This window comes from Lactuca sativa, chromosome 4 (assembly GCF_002870075.4).
Source record: "Lactuca sativa cultivar Salinas chromosome 4, Lsat_Salinas_v11, whole genome shotgun sequence".
NCBI classification, from domain to species: domain Eukaryota; kingdom Viridiplantae; phylum Streptophyta; class Magnoliopsida; order Asterales; family Asteraceae; genus Lactuca; species Lactuca sativa.
This window is the reverse complement of record NC_056626.2, coordinates 122,868,002-122,892,335: the sequence shown is the minus strand read 5'-3', so window position 1 is coordinate 122,892,335 and position 24,334 is coordinate 122,868,002. Positions and strand designations below refer to the sequence as shown.

General features: G+C 35.3%; 1 long non-coding RNA gene across 1 annotated transcript; it reads left to right on the top strand.

Annotated features, from left to right (window-relative positions):
* The first annotated feature begins 10,650 nt into the window (after positions 1–10,650).
* On the top strand, positions 10,651–13,180 carry LOC128133860 (uncharacterized). Its single transcript, XR_008232172.1, has 3 exons — positions 10,651–10,806; positions 11,156–12,274; positions 12,381–13,180. It is a non-coding gene; the product is annotated as an uncharacterized LOC128133860 (long non-coding RNA).
* Positions 13,181–24,334: the final 11,154 nt, after the last annotated feature.

Sequence of the window (24,334 nt, the reverse complement as noted above, 5' to 3'; positions counted from 1 at the left end):
TGGACCGCTCTTAGAACCTTCAACATGTCTGGACCGCCTCACCAGGCCTTCACCCTGTCTAGATCGTTCTCCGGGCCTTAGGCCTGACTGGTCCGCCTCACAGGCCTTCAATCTATCCAGGCCACCCTGGGTCTGTTGTCCTTCATCACAAAGTTGGACCGCCTCAACCCAACCACACACACAAACCATTCCGACTTATACATAACAAATAAGCATACATATAATATATTGATATAAAGATTACCGAGTTTGTTGACTAGCTGCACAAAGCAATACAGTCTCAACCCAACCACACTACCTTAACACATGTGACCGGTAAACATATAGCTAGAACAGATAATAGGCAGATCTAACATATCACTAAGAATAGCATCATCCTATCTACCACGATACATATCCAATAGATCACTACAGCATCGCAAGCATACGATAAACCAAAATAAAAATCCAAAGGGCTGACATTGGTGCGTTCGACCCGAGAGTGTAGTGATGGCAACTCACCTCGCACTTCCGAATCACATAGATGATCACTATTTGCTATTACCAAGCCAATACCTCTTCGACAACTAATCCCACAAGAAATCTCTTACTGCGGATCCGCTAGAGTCGACAAGCTATCAAACACCACAAATTACAATCCATTAATAACTAGATCCTGGCTCACACCATGAGTCCAATTTAGGGTAAAAGACCTTTTTACCCTTCCTCAAACTTGGCCCAATGCTAAGGTCCAAAATAAATGACCAAAAGCTTAAAAATCCGAATAAGCTTCTATGTCCCAAATATGGCCCAATTTTCCAAATTGGGCCCAATCCCTTTCATGACCTTCACTCAAGAAAATATAGCAACACAAAAATCCCAAACCATAAAATCCAGATGGACCAACATGCCCAATACAATCCAAGTCCAAAACCGAAGCCCAAAATGAAAAATCCCAAAATGACCGAGCACGCCGGGTGTACTCCTAAGGTACGCTCAACGTACATGAGGCTGCACAGAATCCACCATCAGGGTGGCTCATCGGGTACGTGGGGCGTACACTATTCTATGCGGGGTGTACCCTCGCAACTCCATTTTCTTTCTTAAGTGCTTAATGGCTTTTCACTTGAGCTTATACTTCAAATCCAAGGTACAAATGCACCCTAGAGTCATAAAGTCTCCAACTTTATGACTTTACATGTCCAAAAGTTCTTAATACAAGGTCTTAACCCATTAAGACCCTTTTTCCAAATGCATGGGACACTTCTGGCCATTGGGACCTCAATTTTATGACTAACGACCCTTCCTAGGGTTTAGAAGGATAGCTCAAAACATCCAAAATCGAACATGCACAACAAAGGCGCTTTTGGGACAAAAATATCACCATAAAGCTACCAAGATGAGATCCAAACTAATCAAGCATAAAGGTGGCAACTTTTTACCTTCTGGAGCTTCCAAATGAAGTGATGATCCAAGATCTACTAGCTTGCTTCAATCTCTAATCACCTTGATGCAAATCCTTCTTCTTCAACCACAAAAGGAACAAACTCTTAGCTCAAAACACACACTTATGGAGTTATGGTATGCCAAAAACGATTCAAGAACTTGGAGGCTGGAAAGATAGGAGTAAATGGTCCATAAAGATGCTTAAATACTCCAAAAAGCCTAAAAACTAAGGTTTTCACCTGAACACACGTACGCCCAACATACATATGTGTACGCCCAACATACTAGGGCGAGCCTTAGTACGCTTAGCATACACACATGTACGCCCAGCGTACAACTCATGCTCCAAAAATTACCTTTTTGCCACTAGGGATTCCTATGGTCACTTCCTTCCAAACCAAGGACCAAATGACATAATTGAAACCCGAGGGATGAATTTGAAATTACCTAAAAAATAGGGTGTTACAAGTGGTCAATTGGAATGCTCTACTCTTCACCGCAGGAGCCTCCGTCTTGTCTTGGTGGCCATCAGTAATCCTCAAGGTGGCGGGTGCAGGCGCCACCACTGCCCCACCAGACAATCTCGGACAATCGGCCTTTTTATGGCCGGTCTGGTTGCAATGGAAACAAATAAATCCCTTCCTGGGGCATTCCCTACTCATGCGGCCAGGTTGGCCACAACCATAACATACCGAGCCTACTACCTGACAGGCTCCACTGTGCGGCTTGCCACACTTGGCAAAACGGCTCCAGCCCTGATGGCCTCTGCTGGGAGGACCCGAGGTCTTAGGCTTTTTAGCCTGGCCCACTGCTGTCTAAACGTGTTTCGTCTTCTGCTTTGTTTGGCGCTCCAACTCAATTTCCCTCTCATGGGCCTTTTCAATCATGTCATTCAGGGTCTTGAACCCTGAGAAGCTCATAAACTCCCGGATATCATCTCTCAGCATAGCATGATATCTCGTCTTCCTGATCTCCTCATCCATAGCGTACTGTGGGACCAGTAGTGCCATCTCTCTGAATTTGGCGGCAATCTCCATCATAGACTCCGTAGTCTGGTGAAGATCCTAGAACTCCCTCACCAATTGCTGCACCTCAATGGGCGGTGCAAACTCCCGATCAAACCTCCATACAAACTCCTCCCACGTCATCACTATTACACCCACCAACCCAAACTCACAGGTGACCTCCTCCCACCAGTATCGTGCCCAATCCCTCAGCGTACAGGACGCGAATCCCACCTTTGCCTCCTCGGGGCAAAAGTTGGTGTGCGGAGAATTCTCTATGTCAGCAATTCAGTGGCAACTAGCAATGGGGTCCTTAACCCCAAAGAACTCAGGAGCTCTGCACACCTTGAACTACCTTGATGAGGGAGTTTAAGTCCCAATCTGCCCTGCAGCGATCTCGGATTGAAAAGACATGAGCCGTTCCTCCATAATCTTCATGATCCCCTCCTTAACGGTACCAAAAATCACCAGGGTAGCGTCAAGGATGCCACATGTAACCTCAGTTGTGATAAGCTCGCATAGCCTCTCATCGATTGGCTGTACACTAGAGCTTGATCCCGATCATGAACCAGATGCCGAACCTAAACCTCCTCGTGTAGTCATCATCATCCTCAAATGAAAATACAACATAAAAAGCAATTAATAAGGAAGTTCGAAGGGATTCCTCCCTACCAGACTCCTTAGAGCTTCCAGGTTTGTCGTTAATTCAGGTATATGTCCTGTGCTTTCAGTAGTACGAGCCCAATACTACCTTCCGCACTTACTTATACCTTCCGTAAGGCCATACTTGCTACCTCTAATTTACCCAAACACAGATAAAACATGATCTACAAAACACAGCACATACGTATATCCTAGACTATTCTAGGATTTCTCAATCTTCACAGAACCAGAAACCTAAATCAACACCACAGGTTGCCTTATGCATGCAAGTTATATATAGATAGAATCACATAGACTGTTAAATAAAGCTTCTACCCTAAGACTACAACAAAAGAAGGAACATGAAATAAGGCAGAATCCACCATTCTAGGGATATGTAGTCCTAAACATATACAGCTTTGAAAGCATACACTTAGCAAATAACATAGTCAACATCGATTCCAAGAAATATATATATATATATATATATATATATATATATATATATATATATTAATAGCATGGTTAAATTTTTGTAAACACTTACTTGGGCTCAGCCGATTTCACACATTGCACTCTCCCTTCTTACTTAAAAAAACGTTTTCAGAAAAACATGACTTTTGTTTCTTTTGAAAAGTTTTACCATTTCCGCAGTTTGAGTTCTGACACACCCGAGAGTGTGCCCGAATCCCTCAAATCAAGGCTCCGATACCAACTTGTAACAACCCAAAAAACAGATAAAATTTTTCATTTTTGAAAATAGAAATACAATCATAATTTTCTCTAAAAAAATCCATTACACCTAATCGTATCAAATATCATAGTAACAAAATAGATAAATGCGGAAAGTACTGGAGAGTGAATGTTGCGCCAACAAGCTGGGCCCTGCCCCTTAGTACCGGAAGTACTGGAAAACACCCAAATAAACTGTAAGCAAGAGCTTAGTGAGTTCCCATGTAACATCCAAAAATTTCAACCAATTTAAACTTTTTCAAAAACAACACAATTTCATAAAGTTGTTACAAAAAGGTTTTCAATACATTTATTATCAAAGTATTTCCCAGAACCACATCATAAACACATGAAACATGAGGAGCGGTACAATCATGCCTTTGCCTTGCCACGGTCTCCTGAAGTACCTGAAACATTAAACCACAACTGTAAGCCCGAAAGGTTAGTGAGATACCCCCAAAATACTACATACAGCACAAACGCCCTTCCAGGCCATAACAGCACGTACGCCCTTCCAGGCCATAACTCCATAGGATCTTCTGATCCATATGTCTCAGGGGATTTCCATCCCATAACTCTATCGACCTTCCGGTCCGTACTCTGTTGACCTTACGGTCCATACTCTGTTGACCTTCCGGTCCATGTCATCTTGACCTTCCGGTCCTTCCATACATAGCACATACATATCATATAACCGAATATAACACGATGACCTTCCGGTTTATAACATACTGCTCATATCGTAACATAACATATACAACTCTCGTAACATCTAACAACATATATCTCATACTCTTCATAGCACATAAGACCTTCCAGTTGCACATATACCATCCTAACTATCATGATACCGACCTTATCCAGGTCCCTAACGTATACCATCCTAACTACCAGGATGCAAACATAGCAAACAATAGCATAACAATAATACCCGGATTTCCATCTGATAGAGGGCCGGCCTTGGTGTCGTAGACCCTGTCAGTATAGTGAGGATAACTCACCTTGAACTGCTGAGACACTGATGGTACCCTTCTGGCTGCTATCTAAAAATCCCCGCACTGCTGCTCCTCTAGCTCCCCGAACTGTCAATGCCACAATAACACTTAGCCCCAAAACAATATCTCTCTAAGGGTAAATTGACCATTTTACCCTTAACTCAATCTGGCCCATAACTAAGGCCCAACACTAGGTAAGTTTCTCAAGTCCACTAGTGACCCACTAATGGCCCAATTTTCCCAAACATGCCCCAAACCACGACTCAAAATTCATGATCCACACAGACAGAGTACGCGGGGCGTACCCCTCCCATGTACGCTAAGCGTACAGGCAGAATGGTGAGTACGCTGGGCGTACATCACTTTACACGAGGCGTAGACTCACTGAACTAAAAGTCCTCATAAGTTCTTAATGACTTAAGCTCTTAAGCCCAAACTTCAGATCCATCAACCAAACATGCCTAGGATCCTTAAAGTCTCAAACTTTATTACTTGGGACGTCCATAAAGCTCTTAACTCAAGGTCTTAATCCCTTAAGACCCACCTACATCATACATGAGACAACCAAATCCATTGGGACCTCATTTTTCTCACTCAAGACCTCTCCTAAGGTCTGAAAGGACAGCTAATCTCAACCAACTCACATCATGCATCACTTTGCGATTTGTGGGACAAGAAATGATGTAAAAACTTCATAACACCAAGATCTACACAAACTAAATGTCAATCATGAGACTTTATACCTCAAAAGGGCTCCAAAAGATGATGCCTTCCCAGATCTACAAGCTCCAGCCACCCAACTCCTCCCTTGACAACTTCCTCTTTTCCTCTTCCAAGCTTAAACCACCAAGATGAGCTTTCCAAAGCCAAGATCTCTAAAAATGGAGGTTGGAACGTTCTAGGGTTTCTTCTGAGGTTAGGGAGGCTGATATGGGGGCTAGGGTTGAAGCCATTATGTTCTATATTTAGTGGCTGGCCCTAATATTAGGGTTTAATGACTCTGGGCGTACCTCTAGTATGCTGGGCATACGCGTCCTTGCACCCGCGACCACTTACCCAGTTACGTTGGGCGTACCCACGCATGTCCCATTCTCATACATGGCCTTCCTCATCAACTTTTCCCATTAAGGGATATAAATGTCAATATCTTCAAAGTGTCATAACTCCTTTATTCTAAGCTTGTTCCCGACGAACTTTATATCCACGCGAAGGTGGAGAGAAGCCCTACGCTTCAATCAACATACCCTGGTCCGAAACCTTCTCGAATGAAACTCATTTGCCCACAAAAGACCGAAACGCTCTTACTCTTGATCTTGGAAATTCATAAATAAGTATTTTCAGAACGGGGTGTTACATCCCAAAATATCACATACCATACAACAAAAGGATACCATGCAACATACATAAAGATGCCATGGGCTACCCCCATGGTCTTTACCTGGAATGCCATGTACTACCCCCATAGTCTGATATCCAAGTGTCATGGGTTACCCCCGTTGTCTTTACCTGAAATACCATGGGCTACCCTCATGGTCTAATATCCAGGCACCATGGGCAACCCCCATGGTCTTTACATAAGTGCCACGAGCTACCCCTGGGGACTTCATATAGTCAATGCACAGAAAATAACAATCCACATATTAGATATTGGGCAAACATTGGTGCCTTTGACCCATTGACATAGTGAGAAGACTCACCTCAGACTGTTGATAAAATATTTCTCGGCTACTGGTCCGAAAATATCACATTGAATGAACACGAGTTATCCTAATTAGAATTAAATCATGAACCCAATACATAGGCCCAAACTACTAAGTCCAAACTCCTCCAATAAGGCCTAGAAGTCTTTCCCTCAATAACGGGCCTAAAATCCAAGGTCCAAAACAATAATGGGCCACAAGGCCCAAACCATAGCACCTAAAGTCCAATGACAAGATCAAAGGCCCACTACTCAACTAAATCCAGCCCCAATGAAAAATAGGGCCTGAATGGCACAAAAGTCCATCGGAAGCCCAAAGCCCACTGGAAACGTAAGCCCAACATACATCTTCAATACGCTTGGCGTACTAGATCCTCGGGTGGTACTCACAACGTACAAGACAGTACGCCCAACGTACAACCAGCTTCTACACAAAAATCCATTAAGTTCTTAATACATGAAGTCTGAACGTCCAATTCCAGGTCTGAGTCGATTAAGAGGGCCTAGGGTATAAAGTTGGCAACTTTGTGCCCTTGCATGCCACATGGGAACCCAACACATCATTTTCCCCATTAAGACCCTTTAAGACCTTCAACTCATGCATAGACCCATAATAACCATCAAAATAGCATCTTTATGCTTCTAACATGTCCAAGGAGCTTAGATCAAACATTTATAACCTTTGGAGTTGCACAAACTCACTAGAGAGGGTCCATGGACAAAAAAATGGACTCAATACCAAACCCTAACTCAAACTAGCAAAAGAAATAGCAAGGTCTGGACTTTTTTCCTCCAAAGGTTCCCCCAAGATGAACTAGATGCAGGATCTAGAAGCTCAATAACATCCAAGACTTGATCACCACCTTCTCATTCTTGAAAACCCACTAAAATGACCACAAAAAACACTTTTAAGCTCAAGAATCACACTCTCTTGCAAATAAGGGTTTAGGGAGGAAAAGAGGCAATGGAGGCTAATTAGGGTTTGGTCCAAATGACATAAGAGTGCTTAAATAGGGTTCATGGTCCAAAAATTAGGGTTTTGACTTAAGCCAAATACTCCCCGCGTACGCCCTGCGTACGTGGTGCAAGTCTACGTCTATGCCACCCTAGTATGCTAAGCGTATGCATATGTACGCCCAACGTACGTAGGGACCTCCTTTACAAAAATAAATTCATTCCAAGGGTTAAAGGGTAAATACCTGCATTCCGAATGTTACACTACGAAAGAGTTTGATATTAAATGTGGGGTTAGACAAGGAGATCCCATTTCCTCTTTCTTATTCTCTATTTAAATAGAAGGGTTGAGTATTTCTTTGAAAGAAGCAAGTGAACAACACTTTTTTCAAGACATTTCCATTCCTAATAACGGGCCTCATTTATCTCATCTTATTTATGCGGATGACGTGACTTTCATTGGCAAATGGTCAGAGACTAACTTCATCAATTTAAACCGTATTCTAAGATGCTTTCACATTTCCTCCGGTTGGAAATTGAACCTTCAAAAGAGAAAAGTTTTTGGTATAAAAGTCAAGAATCTTGAGCTTACTTATTTTACTAGCATCTTATGTTGCTAATCCGCAAACTTCCCCTTCACGTTTATTTGGGATTCTAGTTGGAGCCAACATGAAGCTCATTAAAAATTGGAGACCTATTGTTGATAAATTCAATTCAAAGTTATCTAACTGAAAAGAAAACACTTTTTTCCTTTGGAGGGCGACTTACACTTATAAAATTCGTTTTAGGTAGTCTACCACTTTACCATTTCTCTTTATTTGAGGCTTTAAAAAATATAATTAATTGTTTGGAAAGCATTGGGCATAGGGGTCTTTGGGGAGGCAAAGAAAATAACAAAAAAATCAATTGGTTTTTTTGGAATACTTTAGTGCGACCCAAAGATTAAGGTGGACTTAATATTAAATGTCTTAGATCGTGAACATAACTCTTCTTGCTAAATGGTTGTGGCGCCTTAAAAATGAGACTAAAAGTCTTTGGTGGTCTTGTATTATGGCTTTACATAGTATTTCAGGAATTGATGGCAAGTCGGGGGCTAAATATGGCCTTCCCGTGACATGGTTATTGATTTACAAATCCGTCATGGAGCTTGATGTCTGGAACATTTCATTCAATAATCTTTGTGAGAGAAAGCCAAGGGCAGGAGACAATACTCATTTATGGAAAGACATGTGGTATGAAGAAACAACTCTTAAAGATTTTTTTCAGGAGCTCTACAAGGTTGAAACACAAAAAGAAAAAAAAAACTACTACTAAGTCTCATATCGAATTGGAAGGGCTGGTCAATGGTGTTAGAAGAGACCCCAACGGAATGGAGCTGAGTCCAGACAGTTATCCGACCTCATCAAAATCGAATTGGATCTGGACACATGTTATTAACAATATCTTTACTGTTAATTCCTTGTGTGTTTAGATGAATAATGTTGTGATAGGGGACGTTTTGTTACAATTCCAACGAGTAAACTAGGCCTAGAAATCATGTCGTGTTCAGGTTGGCAGGTAAAAATATACCAACTCAAACACGACCCATTTAACTATAAATGTCACAGTTGGCGGGTTTGGAACATAAACTCATATATGACCCGTCAACCCACTTATTTATACGGGATCACAGGTTGGCAGGTTCGTAGGTCAGATTTAGTTATGTTGGTTTGTAGGTTAGATTTGGGTTCATGTGTTCCTGAGTCAGATTCCATTAATAAAATTGATAACTAAACATGAATAAATTCTTGATGCAAACATATCCGAATTTCAGAAACTTAAGTCTTAAACATCCAAATGAAAATTAAAAACATTCATGAAAACATCTTCAAACTAAAACATTAATACAAACATAAATCAATTCAATCACAGGCCTAGACGTCATTTGATAATGACTCAATCATTCATGTCGCCGTTCTTTGTATCTTCGTTCTGTCGTTCATCACATAGGGGAGACTGGGAGAGGGCTTATTCAATTTTTTTGTGAGATACCGAGATTGTTTAGGGCGAACACCAAACGTGTTACAATGCAAATCAACAAATGGTTACCCACGGGTCAATTGGTCAATCATATCGGGTATCCTATCCCAGTATAAAGTATAAACTATATAGTGTATAATACTTAATACATTTAAAAAATACATAATTTTTTTATTAAAATTCTAAACGGGTTGCCAACCTGTATATTTTTTTTAGAAACACATATATGACCTGTTTAATAAACGAGTTGGCGGGTTGGTGGGTTGGCAGGTAGACGGGTTGAAAAACTCAACCCAAACCCGTTTATTTCGTGTCGTATCATGGATCGTATCACGGTTCGTGTCGAGAATTGTCAAGCCTAGGGTAAACTGGGTTCCTATAAAGACCAACTGTTTCGCATGACGTATGTTGATGAACATAATTCATGTGGCAATGAACTTCATCGCAAGAGGGGTCAAAATTGAGCTCCCCTTCTTGCTCCTTTTTCTTGGCTATTGATGGAGATGTTAATCATCTTTTTTTCTTCTTCAATTGTCATTTTTCTATGGATATGTTAAGTTCATTTTATAAATAAATGGTTTGGTCTTCTTCCCTCGCCTCCATCAATCATCTTAGATTTGATTCTCAAGTTGAAGTGTGATGGTATATCTAAGAAATTTAGAAAATTAAAACTTGGCCTTATATACTCCGTTATCTCTAGATGATATGGAAATCTAGGAATGCTCTAATTTTCAAGAAGTTAAGGAGTCCCCCTTTTGAAGATGCTGGATGAGATCTAATTTTTTTTCTTTCAAATGGTTCAAGCATCATGTTAATCTTAGTCTTTTAAAATGGAAGGTTTGATGTTGCTCTCTTATCAATGGTACTTTGTAATTTTGTCTAGCACCTTGTTAGTTTCTTATAATAATATTTGTCTTTCTAAAAAAATTTAATCTATAAAAGTTTGGCAAAATATTCACTTTCATGAATCTAACCAACTGTGAAGTATTTTGTTTATTCGATGCAACCATGAATAATCGTAATAGACATTCTTATGGAGGATAATTTTAGAGTTTTTAACCATAATGGTGTGGTTGAGAAAAATAATTACCATTTTAGTGTCCTTTAGAAATTATTTACCATATTAGGATTATTTTAATTTGAAAACTAATATTATTGTTAAAAATGAAAAAAAAAAAAACATGTCTTCTCCTTTCCCCTGGAACGAACGATTGACAGGAAAAAAAAAAGTTAGGGCCGCACTCCCATTGATCCTCTGTCTGCTGTGTCCTCCACCAATCGCTGACCACTTGCGGTCCCTCCACTCGTCGCTGACTCATCTCCAACACGGTTAAAGGTATGCACCACTTTCTCGATTCTGATTCTTCTTATTGTTTATTAATATTTTTTAAGTTTTTTGCTTCTGATTCTTGTTTGTTTGTTTCTCGATTCTCAGTCTGATTCTTGTCTACTCGTTTCTTCTTTCATGTTTATATAGAATTGTTGATCAATTCTTCTTGATTGTTTCTTGCTTTTGTTTTGTTTTTGTTTTTTTTTTGTAGATTGATTTTTATCACAACTTGTGTTTTTATCTTTTTTTAGATGAAATTGATTGCAAATATGTCATTATATTTCTTTTTTCTTGTTATTACAAATTGGTGTGATCATTTTTTATCAGTTTTTACATGTTTTTGTTTGTTTTGTAGACGAAATCTATTATAGACATGATTGAAAATGATAATTTTTCTATAATCTTTCAAGCGGCTGTTGTGACTAATGTGATGAATATAGACAATGCAATTGAGTTAAATGAAATATTGGAAGATGGAATTGGAGATAAAGATGATGAGGAAGCATTTTTTGACAATAATGTTGAATTACCTTCAAGTTTTACTAATATGGAACGCACAAATTTGACTATTGATGACAATTGGATTGTGACCAATCAACGAGTAAGAATGATTTTACGCGAGAGTTAGGAAAGATTCTCTCAATGATAAAGAGGAACTTGTTAGAGCAATCAAGACCCATAACATTATGACACATAGACAATTTGAGGTCATTGAGTCACGCCCAACTATTTGGACTCTAAGAGGCAAGTTGTACTTACAATCTGGTTGCAAATGGAAACTTCATGCAAGTAAACGTAAACGTAGTGGTTATTTTGAAATCACAATGTATACCAGTCCACACACTTGTTTACACTATAAGCTTTCTCAAGACCATCTGAACCTAGATGCAAGCTTGATTGCTATGGAAACAAGACACCTTATAAAAGAGCAACCTTCTATCAGTATTCCGGTTTTGAGAGCTTAAATAGTTGAAACATTGGGCTATACTCATTCATATAAGAAGCTTTGGGTTGGAAAGCAAAAAGCGATTGAACATGTGTTTGGAAACTGGGAAGAGTCTTATGTCGCTTTACCAAAATATCTACGCGTACTTCAAAAGTTCAATCCAGGAACTATAGTGGAATGGTATGTTTCAAGATCGACCAATGTGGATGAAGTAGAATTTCGGTGTGTTTTTTGGGCTTTTGCACCCTCTATCAAAGGGTTTCGCTATTGTTGATCGGTGATTAACATTGATGGCACACACTTGTATGGTAAATACAAGGGTAAGATGTTGATTGCAATGGGAGTTGATGGTAATAATCAAATTTTGCCACTTGTATTTGCTATTGTAGAAAATGAATCTTATGATACTTGGGATTGGTTTCTTTCTCATGTCAAGAATCATGTGGTGAAAGACCGTGAAGGCATATGTCTAATATCTGATCGTCATGGTGGAATTCTTAAGGTTGTCAATGAGCATGGATTTCCATGGTTAGAGTCACGTGGTTTTCATTAGTATTGTTATATTTCTTAAGTAATCTTTTATGACATTTCAATAACTTGCTTCATTAACTTACATTATTTTTTTATTTTAAAGGTATTGTTTACGACATTTCATCAACAACTTTTATGACAAGTTTTGTAATTCATAATTGAAAGCTTTAGCTTATCGTGCCGGGAGTCATAATCAAATTCGAAAGTTCAACTCTATCATGGAAGAAATTGGGAAGTTAAATACATGTGCTCGACAATGGTTGGAGAGTCATCCACTTAATAGATTGACACTTGCACATGATGGTGGAAGGAGATATGGGTTGCTCACAACAAATTTGTTAGAGATTTTCAACAGTGTACTTAAAAGTTGCTCGTTTTTTACCAACACAACTTGTGTGCAACTTACATTCTATAGAATGGTGCATTATTTTGAGGTGAAACGTCCTTTAGGATCTAGTTCTCAAGCTAATAGAGATGCACATACTCTACATGTTGTTTTAAAACAAGTAGCTTTGATGGCAAAAGCAAGTATACATTCCTTAAAATCTTTTAACCGACAAAAATGTATATTTTAGTTGATAACTCAAAGAGATCAAAATGTGCAAGTAGTTAATTTGGAAAAAAAATACTTGACCATGTGGTAAATGGGAGACATTTAAATATTCTTGTTTTCATGTCTTGAGTGCATATGTCAAACTAGTTGTGATGTTTTTCTTTTTGTAATAAACAATGTCAGAGATGTTTTGTGGTGTTTTTTTTGTAACAAACAATGTTGAGTTTTTTTATCTTAAAAACATTATATTTGAATGTTGGAGTTTTTGCACATGATGGCTAAAATTTGATGGTTAAAGGGTTGTATAAGAAAAATAGATATTAAAAAACAGAAAAAAAGGTAAAAAAAAACTGTTATTTAAAAAAATATAGTAAAAAAAAGTGTAAAAAAACTAAAATAAAAGCTGTCATATATATATATATATATATATATATATATATATATATATATATATATATATATATATATATATATATATATATATATATATATATATATATATATATATATATATATATATAAACAATAAAAAAATGGAAAATGAGAGAAAAAGAGAAAAATAAGAATAAATAAAAACCGAAAAGTAAAGAAAAATAAAAAAAAATACCATTTTAATAAATATTTTTGAAAAAACATTAAAATGGTAAAAAAAATTCAACCACCCTGTTATAGTAAAAAATTCGATAATTTTGTTTCTTATTTGAAAAAACAGCAATACTTTTGCCCTGAAATTGCAGGTAAAATTTCTTTTACAATTTCAACTTAAATTACAGTTATGAACTTATTAATTATAAAATTTCGGATTTTGCAAAAGACCCTTTTACAAATATACAACTTTTTAGATCCTTTTTAAACTAAGATAGCTATCATTATCATGATCATATATAATGTTTTACAAAACTGACTTGTCAAGTTCAACACAAATGCTAAAAAAAACAAAGTATAAATTCCATACAATTATTTAAAAAAAATAAAATCTATGATTCAGGCTTAGGTTGCATGCGCGGCATGGTGATGGTATGGTCTCAGACATTCATTCGTCATCACCCTACCATTGCACGCCTGTACTCCCTTCACATGTCTCCAACCCAAATTCAAGCCAAGTTTAGGGGCTAGTTAATTAGAAATGTCTCATGAAATTAAAGATTTCAAATTTATATATTATCATTTTTTTGCTACTAATGATATGGTATCGATATTTTATAAAGAATTCTAGAAGTTGAAAGTGTGACATAGGAAAATCTGAAGGCTGCTTTGTTTATATAGAAAGAGCATATAAAAACCTGACAAACTATGGTCGATCTATATAAATGAGTGTTTGGCAAAACTAGCTGGTTGAATATAACGGATACTAGTTGATAGGGTTTTGTTAAAAGCTACGTGAGATAGCTTTTAGATTTTTTAATATTATTTTTTATATTTTTTAGAACAAAGCCCTTACTATAATCATAAATATACATCTTTTTTCCATATCAAGATTTAAACCTTAAATTTTAGCTGAGAGAAAGCGATCCAACAAACATATTAATACCGTTAGTATGTATGTCGAGTGTTAAAACCAAACTGGACCGCATCGGTTTATATAAACTAAATAATTATACACTTATATATAATATTTATTATTTAATTAATAATATATGAATTATTAAAAAAAATCTTGCAACTGGGAGCTATTCAATACATACTACAGAGAAGTGAGAGCTTTCAGTTTTGCTAAATGGTGAAAATTTACTTGTTTTTAAGATGTAAAATTTGCTAAATGGTGAAATCTTGGTATGCTTTAAAAGAAGTTTAAATTTGAAAAACGTTTTGATTTATTTAAGTATGTTACTTTAAATTTTAATATTGATAATTAAAAGCATTACATTTAAATTTAATTGTTATTGCTTATTTAATTTTTTGTTAAAACTAGTAGTCTTGAAGATGTAAAATTATCAATAAACTCTTAAAATGTAAAACAGTGGTCTTAGCCCATTAAATTACCCAAGTTTTTAAGGCCCAAACAAGTTCGGTGTAAATTGAAATCATGAAATACAATTTACGACAGTTTAAAACTTAGAAAAAAAAACCGCTTTATATATAATCGAATTAGGTGTGAGGCCCATGTATTACATGGGTTTATTTAAAAAAAAACTAAATATAAAATTCTAAATATTTGAGAATTTTGAATTTATAAGAAAAGTAAGAAAATATTGAATTATAAAAATTAAAATGTTTTGTTTTTCTCATTTAAATTTAAACAAATAATTTAGATAAATAAATAAAGAAAAATAATGAATATTTAATTTAGTAATTTTGAAATTAGAAGGAAAGTTCACTAATGAAATTGATATGTATTTAAATAATATTTGGAATTTAATAAAATGAAATAAACCATAAAATGACATGTAGAATAAATATTAATTTAAAAAACCATAAAAGTGGCAAAATAAATGAAAATGTGGCATGTTACAAAAAGATCTTTATTTATTAAGGAGAATCGATTTTTTTTTTCTGTAATTTGAAAACCATGTTTTCCGTTTTCTGTTTGATTTTGGAAAAAAAAAACAACACGGAAGATTTGTAGGAAAAAATAGTAGGAAGAATTGTAGGAAGAAATAGCAAGAGGATATTTAATTTCTCTTAATTAATGTGTGTGATTGATTGTTGATTCAGACAATTGCTAAATTTGATCGACTAAAACACCCAAAATTAGTAGCCCAATATAAGGCCCAGTTCTTGGTCCGGTTTTATATTTATCATTTTTTCTGTTTTATACTTCCTGTTTGGTCCTTACTCCTTACTAGTGTAATGGCCCAATGAACAAACTATAGCGATAACACGAGTAGAAATAACACGTTTCAACATGTTATCCTTATATTGATCTTAAAAGCTCAGTTTACACTTTACAATCAAACCAAATGTACAAAAACTAGAATACCAAAGTCCAAGAAAGTGTTTAAAAATCGATAGGAAAAAAGTACACTCAAAACACAATTTCATTTCAATCATTTTATCGATTTATCCACGGCATTTATTAACTATAAAACCACACATGTTCAACTCGTTAGATTTGTACATAATTTTATTGAAACTTTTAACCGGTTGTATTATATATATATCATACATAATTGCATTGGGAGATTCTGTCATGTAGTCGCTGTTTGTGTATACTTTGTGAAGGAATGCCTTTTGACAAAGACCATAGACAGCTATCCCGGCAATGTCTACCAACTCCCATTTGCGGGTCAAGCCAGGTGAGCCTGAGCCACAATTGTGATTTACAAGTAGCATCCATTTGAAAGAAGTTAAAAACACAAACAACAACATTATCTTGTGGTGGCAATTAGTGTCATGTTTTTTTAGAATGACGGAATTTATTAAAAAGAAAAAACAAACATCAAGTAACAACTAGCTGAGGGTTTTGAGGCCAGTTAATAGTTTTCGTAGACACCATAAAAAAGACTACATCACAAACTTATCAAAAATATATGCTGCCTTTGGCTTAGAACTTAGAAGAAGAAAAAAAAAAGCCGAACATTTGGTGTAAATGAATCCGATTGTGAAGTTCATGTGAAATGTGAAATATAATAGGGTTTTTTCATCATGTCAAATAACTTTAAAAATGCATGTACATAAAGTTTTATCATTTAAGTATGTATGTTTGGATGGGCCATTTATAATAAGATCATAAGAGTTATGGGGATAAGTTGAGGGGTTGATTAGAGTCTTTGTTTTTGGTAAGGACATGACCATCTCTCATTTCTTATATGTTACTTTTGGAAATGGATAGAATTTGTTTGATTTTAGTATTTGTTAGCCACCTTCATGCCGTTTGTTCCTTTTTCTTATTGATTATACTATCATAGAAAAGTCGACTAATTATATTATCATACAGTAGGCTGACTCTAACATTTGATATGAAAAAAAATATATAATGATTTTTTTTAAAATAAACCCTCACCCACACTCACGTGATGTGGGCCCTACAAAACATAAAAACACAAGGTACATTTAGCAAACATTTTTTTTATGGAAATCCCAAATTTTTGAGAAAAATTTCAATAAAGTCGTAAAAGTTTTTTTTAAACAGAAAAGTCCTAATTATTTAATATTTTGCTCAAATTAAAGAATTTTTTTTTTATTTGAACAACAAATGACAGATTATTTGATTTTCTCAAAATAATGAGCCTTTTCTGTTCAAAAAAGTTTTTTATGACTTTTTTAAAACTTTTCACGAAAGTTTGGAATTTTTTTTTGTAGATTTCCCCCTTTTTTTTTTTTAAATTAAATTAACATTAACTATTACATGATCATGCTAATGAGTGGGGCAATTTAGACGATAACCTAAGCCTCTAAATTTCTTGGGTCCCATTTTGTATACTTTATTACGGTGGTATAGAAATAAAACATATATATTGTGTATAGCGGCTTAGCGAAAAATGAAAGGAAATGATACCAAAACAAAATCAGCAAATAAGATTAAAAGACGTGTGATTCTTCTGGAATAATCATCGTGTTGGGCCTCTCACCGCCATCGATCGAAGAACTTTATGAATCAGTTTTGATTTTTTTTCAACGGTAACAAAAAATTGATTCATAACAAATCAGTTCCTGTTTTTTCACACAACTTTCTGATTTACAATTTCAATGTCTTTTTTCTTATTAATATTTGTTAATACATCGATTCTAATAATCTTATTTCACACATCCTTTACAAAAATCGATCTTCTATCTGTGTTAATCTTATTTCAGGCAGCCTCATCACTTATGATTTTTGATTTCTGATTTGTGTAAATTGTAAGATTTGTTATTGTTCTTCACTTCTTTCATGTTAGTTTTCTCATAAAATTTAATTGTGCTTTATTTTTTATTTCATATAGACAACTTGAAATTTAACATCACAAGTTTTGAAATTTTTGTTGTTAGAGCCTAGAAAACATTTCAGATATCGTTATCCTTGTTGCTAGAAAACGACTATGAAAACGTTTCAACATCACAACTTCACAGCTAGGTGCTTTTGTTAGATTTGCTTGTTTTTTCCTCACAATTTTATAAGTTTAGAATAATAACATCTTACCTAGAAAACATTTATCTGATAGTGAGAAAACGAGAAAAAAATCCTGAACAACTATTATTATTACAAAAATAATATAAGGATAAATTTAAAACAAAGGTTTATTTAAAAAAAAAAATTAAAAAAAAAAACCACCCTTCTATTCTAAATTTTTTTTTACTATAAGGGCTTCATTTATTTTTATTTTGCCTAAAACCTTACATTGACCGACCGTCATTAAACTATCATAACAAAGAATAAGGGACAACAACCACTTTTTCCCCTTAATTCGTCACTACTACTCGATAGATATTAGAAAGTGCACCTTAATTCGTTATTGATAGATATTAGAAGTAAACTAACATTAACATTAATTGTTAGATTGCTAACTTTTTAGAGTAAATTACACGAGTCGTCTCTCTTGCAGGTGCTAAAATGCAGGTTGAGTCCCTATTTTCAAAAATTAACTTGTACCGTCCTTTGTTTGATTAAAAGTTGCACATGTCATCCCTTCGGACATAAAAAGACTATTTTACCCTTGATAATTTCTTTTTTAATTTTCTTCTATTTGTTTATAAACTTCAAATTAAAAGAAAAAGAAAAAATAAAATAAATATTCACACTCAACATGCCTACCCCTCCCCTTCCTTTTCCGCGAATTCGTCTTCCCCATTTTCACTATGTCCTCTTCCTCACCATCGAATCCAACAACCTATTTCTCATCTATTTAGTCTCTACCGATCATCTACGTGTGGTATTTAGAGTGTGTGTGGAGCTTCTGGGGCTACCACCACCTTGTTCTTCCTCATTTGACAACGCCTAGGGTTTTCTCTGCAAGTCAGAACCACCACCAGCATACCTGCAACTTGCTGTTCTAATTTTGCGTGTTTATCCCCAAAGTAAGTCTTGACACAGACACCGTCTTCTTCTTCTCTCTCCAATCAATCACCAGATACGTCTTCTTCTTCATGATCTTGATTCAATCGACAATTGCCAACAAGAAAAATTAAAATCACAGTCTTTTCTTCTTTTCTTTCCTTAATTGAGAAATCACGCATGTACATATCAAGAATATAGCATCCCTCGCTAATGTGTGTGTTGTTTATCTCAATGAAGCAGACAACGATTGGAGGGTAGGGGTAAGAAATTGATGAACATGTGATTTCCCTTTTCCTTTTGTTTTTGTTTGTATGTTAACACGATTTGCATAAAGGTGCTGGCTTGGTAGGGCTGTGATGGTTAACTTTGTGGTTGGATGTGATTATAGAAAGAGAAGGAGGTGATGATGGCAGAATATGGGTAGGTGTTGACATTGGTTATTGGTGGGTCGATATAAGGATGCTTGTACTGGTAATGAATTTTGGGTGAGGATGAAGGTCTCTGTTATTTGTGGTTTATAGATGGAGAATGGTTGTTCTGGTATAGATTTTGAACGACGGTGGTGATGGTCCCTCGTGATGATTTTCAGTCAGTAAATTTAGGGGAGAAAGGGTTGAGAAGGAGGGGGAGGGGGTTAGGGTTTTTTATTTTATTTTGTATATTATAAAATTGTAAAAAAAACAAAATAAATCAAAAAATAAATAAATAAAAAGGGTAGAATAGTCATTTCATGTTTCACAAGGGATCAAACGTGCAAATTTAAATTACCAAGGGATGATATGTGCAACTTTTGACCAAACATGGGATGGTCTGAGTTAAATTTGAAAAATAGAGACTGAACGTGCATTTTAGCACTTGCACGAGGGACGTTTCGTGTAATTTTGCTCAACTTTTTATTTGTCTTGGGTCGACACTTACGTATTCTTGGGGGCAAGGGTGGAAAACCATTATTGTTAGAGTAAAAAGTTTAATTGGAAAGTTAAAACACTCTCTTTTTGGAAGGATGGTTTTTTTGAAAGCGGTTGTAAGAAGCATTAACATCTATTAGATGCAACATTTTGTTTTCGAGATTAGAAGTTTTGGATTTTTATGTAAAATTTCTTGAATTTAAAATAAAATAAAATTTTAAATGAACTAACTAAATAAATGGAAGTAAAAGATTTACACTAATAATGATAATGAAGCTTGTTTCTAATTTAATTAAAATATGTTACAAATTTTGGCATTAAAATACAACTTTTTTAGTGACGGACTAAGTGTATAAAAATTAATGAAACTTTTGTTTGACTGCAAAGTTGAACAAATATGAAAAATAGTCTGATTTTCGAGACTATTTATAAGGTGAAATGTGCGATTCGCCACGTCATGGCCATGAGCATGCCACATTGTGGTGTTTTGGATCAATCCGCATATTTCACATGTTGCATTTTCTTCTTGACATGTGTTAAGTCGGCTAAGAGCTCTTCTCATGACTTGTCATGTCGTGGTGAGCTGGTTTCAAGTTGGTTAAGAGCATTCACGACTCGCCACGTGGCCCGCTCTCAGACCACTACGTCATTATCTTACCAGATCTTTTTTAAATATTTGAAAAATCATATATTTCGTATACAAGCTCCGTTTTTTACGTTCTTTATATCCACACATAGATATTTCCAAGTACTGCAAAAATCATAACTCCTTCACATGAACTCCGTTCTCGACTGTCTTTAAATTGAGGATTCGTATTTATGAGATCTACAACTCTCATTTATATTGTTTTGGTTAACAAGTAACCAATATTTATTTCAATTTCTATGTCACACACTATTGTACTATGTTGACATGAAGCTTTGAAAAATCAGAACTTCTTCATACTAAGTCAGATTTAGGCGTTCCAGAATTGTATTGATGTGTTCTTTTGGATTATGTTATTCTTTATACAAAATAATTCAAAATTTTGTATTTTCATTAAAAATTCTCAAATATTATAAATTAAGCCTATTACATATGATGTCTGTCACGTTCACAGATGACGATCTTTGACTTAATTTAACTGTTTTCACAATGATAAGTATGTTGGATTATGTGTCTAAGCTCATAACTATAATTACTGTAAACTTGAATTGATAGTAGTAAAATCCTTTTGGGTTGCACTCAAATCTAACAACTGGATATGATGATTTTTGGAGAGACAGGTTGATTTATAATTTGATTAATAGACTGAAATAAAAATTTATTAATATATTATGAGAATAATATATTAATTAGAAATAGTAATATTTAATTAATAATTAAGCAGAAATTTGAGATTAATGGAATTAATTAAAAGTGGAGGGTTAAAGTGTAATTGTTCAATAGTTGAACAAGAGGCACTCTAGAACCTTCCTAGAGGCTTGGATGGTTTTAGAGGCCTTAAGGGTTCTAGAATTATCCTTAGGAGATAATTAGGAAGCTCGATAATTTCCAATTCAAGATAATATTATTATATTGGTTTTGGACTTATGTAGGGTTTCCAAGTTGCACTATATAAGGAACCTAACCCTTAGCAATTTCGACCACTCATACCTTTAGAAAGCTAGTCCAAATTATTCCATCCACCATCTTTCCTCCTCTCACCATAATCTCTTTCTAGCTTGTGTTGGGTGTGAACCAATAGAGGCACGACACTTTGTGGTGCTTGCTTCCAAAAGATCAACAAGAGGATTTTTAGTCGTTTACTATAATAACTAAGAGGTATGTAACCTTAAACCTTCTTCTTTAGTAATTTTGAAAATTACCTAGGGTTCCTAGGGTTCTTAATTTTATGTTCATAGTTTTAGGTTCAATACTGAAAACATAGATCTTGTTTTAGGTTGCATGCACAGATGTTGTTTTCAAAAGAATTAGTTTTTCCATCCAGAAAGGGCTAACAACGTAGCTTGTTGCCCGTTTTCCTTCAATCAATATGTATTGAACTATATTTTCTCATTCATACAAACAATATTCATCTAATTGTTGAATTTGATCAAATTAGGGTTTATGACAAATAAAACCTATAAGGCAACAAATTTCGAAATATGATTAGGGTTTCTTGCCCCCTAAGTTTCGAAATTAGTGTTAGGGTTTTGAAGCCCTACCCCTCCCCCGCAAGAAATTTGAAATTTAGGTAAGGGTTTGAAACTCTTACCTTCCTCCCCGAGCTATTTTCAAAATTTTATAGGTGATTAGGGATTTTTAAATTTTGGTAATTATCATTTTACATTTTTACTTGCCAAAAAAGGGATACTTAAAACTAGATAAATCCTATACCTCTTTCTAGAAAATTTACGGGTATAAGGATTATGATTAAATTATTTGATTAATTTAATTAAATAATCCCTACTTCATTTAATATAATTAATTAAATGCTAATTAACAGATAATAATTAAATCATCTGGTTTATTTTTTAAATTTAAATTAATTATTTAATTTCTGAAATTTAAATATAAACCTAGTATTTTGAAAAAGTTTTAAAATACACCGTATACTATATGTAAAATTAAAAGTTTAATAATTACTATATGTATACGACTAAGTCAGTCAAACCGATAGTACGCCTCATTCACAAAGCTAGTCTATAAGGTGGTATAAGGAAACTGTCTATAAAATGGTAGTTAAATGAGTGTCCACTCTCACAACCGCTTCCTTGATTAGTGGAGGGTCGTTAACCGAACGGGTTTGATAGGACAATTAATTCTCATTAGAAGTATAATGCTATTAAAACTAACTAAACCTTTTGTATAAAAAATACCAATCTTAGTTACTTTAGGAAAATGTTAATTTATATGCTAACCCATAAAATTGCACATTATACTTTATTGTGGTTAATGGAGCGCGTGTGGTTAACCAACACATTAATGACTATAAAGAGTAATAATGAGCATCTCACAAATTATTATTGATTAATGGAGCACGTTTGGTTAACCGACACATTAAAATCAGATGATAAAAGACATCGAGAGTGTCAAGCTAATTTTCATGGTTATTCACATTTTGTTTGTAATCCTTGTTATGAGGATTACTAGTCGTACGAGATGAAAAACAACCTTATGGAAAAGTACCATAAGCGACCTTGTCTAGAAAAGTACAAGGTGGTAAAGTCCCTCATAGCAAGAAAAATGAAAGAGGGAGAGTCTGTTAGCAGTCACATGAAAAGGATGCAATGATATGCGGATCGCCTTGTTAGGCTTAATGTGCATTTTGATGAGGAGTTGCCTCTTGACATAGTCTTGAACTACTTGCCAAGTTGTTATGATCGATTCATCTTGACCTATCATTTGAACAAGAATGAGACCACCTTGGCTCAATTGAATAACCACCTGCGAACAGATGAAGCAGGGACAAAGTATTACCTCCACTCCTACTAGTGCTCCCATTCTGGCCATGGGTCAAGGAAATAGGAAGAATAGGAAAGGTCCTCTAAAGCAAAACTGGAAGGGAAAGTGTCAAGCTACATTGTCAAGCGATAGACCCAAACGAAAATCTAGTTCTGATGCTCCTCATGTCTCCGATCCTAAAGAGGACGCTTGATTTTACTGCAATGACAAAGAGCATTGGAAATGAAGTTGCCTAAAGTATCTGCAAGATATTAAAGATGGCAAGGTGAAGCCGACTTCTGCAGTTATATACACTATCTCATCTAATAACACATCATCTTCTCGTTCTTGGGTCCTTGATACAGGATGTGGATTTCACATTTGTTCTGATTTGCAGGGGCTAAGAAGAAGTGAGGAGGTGGAGCACAGTAGAATAAATTTGATCATGCGGAATAGGTTATCTTCACCTGTCACCAAGATTGGAGCTTGTAGTCTAGTGCTTAGTAATGGTGTTGATTTAGATCTGAAAAATTGTTGTTATTTGTTAGAAATGATACGGAACATTATTTCTTTTCAAGCATTGTTCAAAAAAGGTTTTAGATATTCTTTTAACGATGAGAATGGTTCTATTTCAGCTTATAAAATTGGTGTTATTGTTATTTTTATTTTGAAGCTTTATCTTGTGATGGTGTGTATGAAACCGTGACGTGTGTAGACAATTTAGGAAATAGTGTATTCCAAATTAATTCGTCTAATGGTATAGACAAAGCATGTGTGTTACATTTTCTTCTTGGACACGTTAACAAGAAACACATCGCCCAACTTCAAAAGGATGGAATGTTGGAATAATTTGACCTAAGGTCAGATGATACATGCGAATCTTGTCTTTTGGGAAAGATGAAAAAATCACCTTTCACTAGATCTTGTGAAAGAGGTGAAGGCTTGTTAGACCTCATACATGACGGGAAATAAGCACTACATCATTCCTATGGTGTACATGCAAACCCTAAAGCTTTGGATCTAGTTTGTCTAATGAACATGCAATAATCATCCAAAGCCATAAACCCTAGATCTAGCATATGTATTTCGAAATTAATTATGTAAGAATAAATCTAGATGAATACCTCATATATAATGTCTTGAATCTCGTGTCATTGGAGCTTAGAGTCACAAATGTCACTCCTCTAATGGTTTACAAACACCATAAGCAAGAGGATGATATTGGAAAGATGAGAGGAGCACCAAAACCATCCAAGATGTCTACCAGAAGACTTAG